Genomic DNA, 6,000 nt, shown 5'->3' on the forward strand with positions numbered 1-6,000 from the left:
GTCTGTTTTCTGCTCCCGCGGTGTCAGGGACAGAATAATGTCTGTACGGCTTCACTGTTTTATCAGCCACTGCTGCTGTCCATTTGAAAAGAACATTACACCTCAAAATGAAAATGCAGTCATTATCTACTCTCCACATGTCATAAGAAATTCCTTTGAAGTAGGTAGGACCAATAAAAACAGTGAGTTCATACCCATGATTCCATCTCTTTATCTATTGAAGTTAACAGGGCCAATTTCCCACAGGTACAAAAAAAGCATAAAATATCAAATTAGTGCAAACAGCTTGTGCAGCATAATTCAAGAATTATGTGTCCAAACTATTCCAAAAGTCTACCTTCTCCTTAATTCCTGTAGGTTAATTTCCTCACTGTCAGGCTTCTGCTGTAGAGGTGCTATTCTCCTAAGAGAAAACGATGTTCAGGCGATCATTTCCCTTTTAGAATGTCAAGTCATTTTTGATGTAATCTTTAAAGCTGCATTAACTGATTTTTTTGGTCACTTGGGGGCATAAGTCCAATATTCACTCTACTTTTAGCTCTGTTTGGGTCTCCACCAATTCTTAAGAAAAATATTTGGCACTTTAGCTGCTAAATTCTCCACAGCTAGATTCTAGTTTTGTCTGTATGCAGTTTGGTGCTGTGCAAGTATCATTCAGCATGTTTTTAGAGCTTTTTCACTGAAAACAGTTGCCTGCTGTGTCTGAAAACAACATTGATGAGGGTGACACTAGTGGCGATGAGGGTGACACTAGTGGTGTAAAAAGTGGTATCTAGCTGCGAACCCTTTGGGAGGGGTGCTCAGGTATGGCCAGTGGAGGGATCAGAGGCAATAGTGAGTCGTGGGACCCACGGGATGGTGGAGGATTTGGAGAAGGAGGCCGGGAATCCACAGCCAGAGGAGGGAAGTTGTGCAGGTCGAGGATGTCGTATTTGCTCTCTAGCTGGATGTTATAGTGGGGAGGTGCAGGAGGGGAGTGCCTCCCTCTCCTGCTGCGAGCACCGACCAACTTCCAGGACCCATGGTGGGATGGAGTGGAGCTGACCAGGACTTTAGGCTTAGCCCTGAGCCGTAACCAAGAGTCGTCAGGAACAGTGATCGGAGGCAGTGGATCAACAGCAGCATAGTGAGTGATGACACCAGACTCTGGAGGGGAGGCAGCTTCAATGGCCCCAACAGGACAGGGAGCAGTGGCATCAGGCTTAGGGGCACAGGTGTCTGTGCTGGACCAAAAGTTATGGTATCCAGGAGATTTTCGGCTTCCTGGATCTGTTACAGCGTGGAGATTATTCCTTCCAGCTCTGCAATCTTATCGGCCAGGCAGACAGTTTACACAGCCGGGTGAGGAGGACAGTACAGGGCTAAAAATGCAGAATAGTTTAGTGCTCAGTAGTGGGCGTTAGCAGCTGCATACAGGGAGGGCCCAGGCACTTACATGCAGGGGCTCCAGCCCGAAGCCTAATCTCTGCAGCGGGCTCACTTTAAACCTAATCTCTGCAGTGGGTCCAACAAGTGGACCTGCTGCGGAGATTAGGCTTCAGTTTGCAGTTGTAAGCGTTCTATCTGCGGTCCTCGAAGGGTAGTTAGCTCCCACTGCTAAAAATAAGCCAGGTTGTGCTTTAGATGAGAAAGTGAAAAAACAACTTGAAATCTATGTCCAATGACTGAAATACTTTTTCCAGTTAAAAGGTATAGTTAAAAACGACAAAGATCTGAAAGGTGTATCAGGTGTATCAACTGGATGAAACAAACATTTACGACAGAGCATCTGGCAGGTAGACACAGGCGCCAACGCATGTGTAATAGCCTCACAGAGCCGCTAGCACGGCTGTAGACTCTGTCTGGTCAACCAGATTCAAGGTGGGCGGCCATCTGCCGCTACCGGTTGGAGAGAGAGAGAGAGAGAGAGAGAGAGAGAGAGAGAATACAGTAGCACAATATAAATTCAACATAAAAATTTTTAAATAATAATAATGTAATGGCATTGGTAATATTAATATTAATAAAATAATAAAATGTTCCAGTCTCTGTAATAGGATGTGATGGTCAATGGTGTCGAATGCAGCACATTACTGAAACACAATAAGTCTGTGGATAGACTGGATGCCTACCAGTACTCACAGGTGATGCTAACAATGACTTTTAATGCAGGGACAAAACAGAAAACCCAATAGTGGAATGTCCTTTAACAAACTACACACACAGAACAATAAACTAACTACATACATAACTTCTAACTACTAGACAACCAATGAATGAACAAATGCAGTGAATTCAGCAATGAATGATTAATAAAAGCCTGAATGACATTTTGACTAGACTACAGTCCAAGCAATTAATGATTGAATGAAAACCAGTACTAGGTACACAGTCCTCTGTGTGTATTCTGCTGGGTTGTAAATTCAATCTTAGATTTTCTTTTATTACAAGCTATGATCACTTTTCTGGTTAGATATGTACATATTAACGACTTTGGCGTCATTATCTACTCAAAGTGTCCAAACACACTATATTAATTAATATTAAGGTTAAGAAAACAAGAAATCCGTTTAAAATATTCTTTGAAACATGTCATTAGGGTTGAAAACAAGATCCTACACTAATGAAATTGTGTGTCCCAAAATTACCAAAAATATTACTGAAAAATGGTGACCCATGATTTGTAAAAAATGTCATACATACTTCATTCCTTCACATAAAGAAACAGTTAGACCCTGTTAGTCCAGGGTTTCTTGTCATGCATCGAAATCAGCATGTTAACTAAAAACTTCTTTTCACCTTCTTTTATTTTTTTATATATGGTTATGGACATATAACAAATCAATTAATGTACATTTCAATTCTGCATTGCAAAGTCAGTCTCTTTGTCTTTTGTCTTCTGAGTCTTCTGAGTCCTACGTTCCACTTGATGGAAACCAGAGATCATGAGATGTTCCTTAAAAGAGGGCGGTGTGCTCTCTGAATTCTTGCAGACCTGTCATAAATTGGGAAATTGTCATTCGACTTTCCTATTAATGACCTCCCAAGTGCTGCAAAGGTCATGGGACAGCAGAGGTTCCTGGGGGAAAGTTCATCAGTTAAATAAATAAAAGATTTAAAATTTTTCATCATCATATCATCACCATTATTATCACGCTACTATAGAGTGTATCCATTACAATCTGAACCTCCTTAACACTGATGTGACACCCACATGTTTACACCTCTCCAGTTGTAGGCTCTGAAGAAATTAAAGTGACAGTATAACAGGGATTACAGTTCACTGGTGCTGTGAACCAATTAGCAAGCACCATTCTGAGATGACACCGAGAATTACAATTGCAAACACTAATCAGTATGCAATGCCACTGATTCTTGAAACATATTCAATTTAGTAATGTATTCTAGTCACGGTGGAAAAGCCTTTAAAAACATAATTTTGACCAATATGTGTATGGGGCCTGGAGTATAAAGAAGCAAATAATAGCTGTTAGAATTTGGGTCCTACAAGCATCTTAATACCTAATTGAGAAATTGAACCACTACTGATTCCTTAATGTTGAAATGTATATACCACTGAATTGATATCATATTACATTTATACATCAATATTTTACTTTGAAAACTATCTATGTGAATGTATGTGGGTTAAATCCCACTCTCAGTACATACATACATAATTTAAGTGGTGATATTTCAAAAAGTATACTTTTTTAGGGTTTGTGTATTCAGGTAGAAAATTAAAGCATCTAATATTCAAAATATTCACATTTGTCACATTTTGATCCAAAAATTCAGGTCAAGTCAAAACATCAAGTTGATCTGGGCTACTAAGGTCAGGATACTTCTTCCTCTTGAATTTTAGGCAAATCAGATGATTGAATCACATGACTGACACAACCTTATGTGAAAGGACATAAGGAAAAGGAAAAACATGCCTTTTTGTAATTTGGTTAAAGTGACTCTGAAAAGACAAAGACTGTCCTCACCACAGAATTTACATTGCATCTGCCATTTTCTTAAACAACTTTGACACCAGAGACCGCAATTCACATCCCATCTTCTACCAGCAGTCAGCTTTGGTGTCCATGAAGTACTTTTAGGACATTATCACACCTGTCTAAGCCAAGGTTCTCTTTTATTATATACATGTGATCCAGTTAGTTTTGGTTTCACATTGCAATTATGCGAGAACACTAAAGAACTGTACATGCCCCCAGGTTTGGCAGAGTGGAGATAACTCGACGGAGTATAGTCAAAACTAAACACTTGCCCCAAAAGATACTCCAGGAACTTCTCATTGCCCACCTGAGCGCAAGAAATAGTTATATAGCTAGTTATAGCTATAGTTGGCCTTATTGCGTTCAGTGGGCTGAGACCTCGGCTGGCGTAAGCTACAGGCCTAACTCCACCCTCCATCTCTTGGAAAAGGACAGCACCAAGGCCACTATGGCTAGCATCAAGTCAAGTTTATTTATAAGCACGTTTAAAAACAACAGATGTTGACCAAATGCTGCACAAATTAAAAGAAACTGGTGGTAGATAAATCTCAGAGTCGTCTGCGTAGCAGTGGAATGACATACCATATTTTTTAAAGATAGAACCCAAAGGAAGCTTGTAAAGGGAAAAGAGGACTGGAGCAAGAATGGAACCCCGGGGAACCCACAGCTGAGGGGAGTTGATGAGGATGAAACCTAACTCAATTTAACTGAGAAGCTTCTGTCTGTCAAATACGATTTAATTCATGTAAGGGCAGTTCCTTTAATGCCAACACACTGCTCCAGCCGAGAGATGAGGATGGCATGATCCATGGTATCAAATGCTGCGCTTAGATCTAAAAGTACCAAAATTGCGAGATCCCCAGAGTCAGTTATTAATAAAGGATCATTAAGAACATTTAAAGATACAGATTCAGTGCTATGAAATGCTTTAAAACCGACTGAAATGGGGGATCTACTACCAGAGATCTTATCAACAAATTTTTTTAGGAACCTTTCACGAGTTGCTGGAGACTCCATAGCAAGCAGGGGGATTAATGACAGTGTTAATGGTACTGAATAAAACACAAGGTCTGTGACAGTTGTTTGTGACGATATCTGATAGGTACTTTGTTTTTGCTACTCTGACGGCTTTCTGACAACATCACAGAAGGTTCCTTAAGATATCAAAAGACACCTGAAGTATATCTTTTTTCCATTTGCGCTCGGCTCTTCCACAAACCTGTGTGACATTATTTAGCCAAGGCTCATTTTTAGGTTTGGAGCGCTTGGTTTTGAGGGGAACTATAGAATCAAGTAGAATTGAGCATGTGTAATTAAACAGAGTGAGCAAGTGGTCAGCAGTCAGGTGAGAGGGAGGCCTGTCCAGAGGCAGAACATGACAAGTATTTTGATAGGCAGTAGAGAATATTATAAAAGTACGGTCTAGACCTGCTCTATAGGAAAAGTGCAATGAGATAACATCTGTTATGAAATCGCGCTGTATAAATAAAATTGAATTTAATTGAATTGAATAGAGAAATGTCCAGCAGTAGCAGAATTAATATTGCAAGAACAGCGTGCAGGAAGCTGAAGTTTGACAGATTGATATAGCAGATAAATCTCAATTATACCAGGCAAGTGATCAGTGAAATTTATGTCACATATTTCAATGTCACAGAAAGGCAGGCCACTAGATAAAACAATGTCCAAAGTATGTCCAAGTTCATGTGTGGCGACTGAAATTGCTCCCTAGGGCTGTGCCTTCGTTGTGTGTGTGAATGATTTACTTTCTGTGAACTTGTGAATGTGATATGTAGTTGAAGCACTTTGAGTAGTCGGAAAAGACTAGAAAGGCACTATAAGGTAAATGGACTGTACTTGTATAGCGCCTTTGTAGTCTTCTGACAACTCAAAGCGCTTCACACACTACATATCGCATTCACCCTATTCACACACACTCACACACTAAAGGCACAGCCCTCAGGAGCAATTTAGGGTTCAGTGTCTTGCCCAAGGACACTTCGACATGTGGACTGAGGGA

The sequence above is a fragment of the Siniperca chuatsi genome, linkage group LG1 (assembly GCF_020085105.1).
Source record: "Siniperca chuatsi isolate FFG_IHB_CAS linkage group LG1, ASM2008510v1, whole genome shotgun sequence".
In the NCBI taxonomy this organism is placed as follows: domain Eukaryota; kingdom Metazoa; phylum Chordata; class Actinopteri; order Centrarchiformes; family Sinipercidae; genus Siniperca; species Siniperca chuatsi.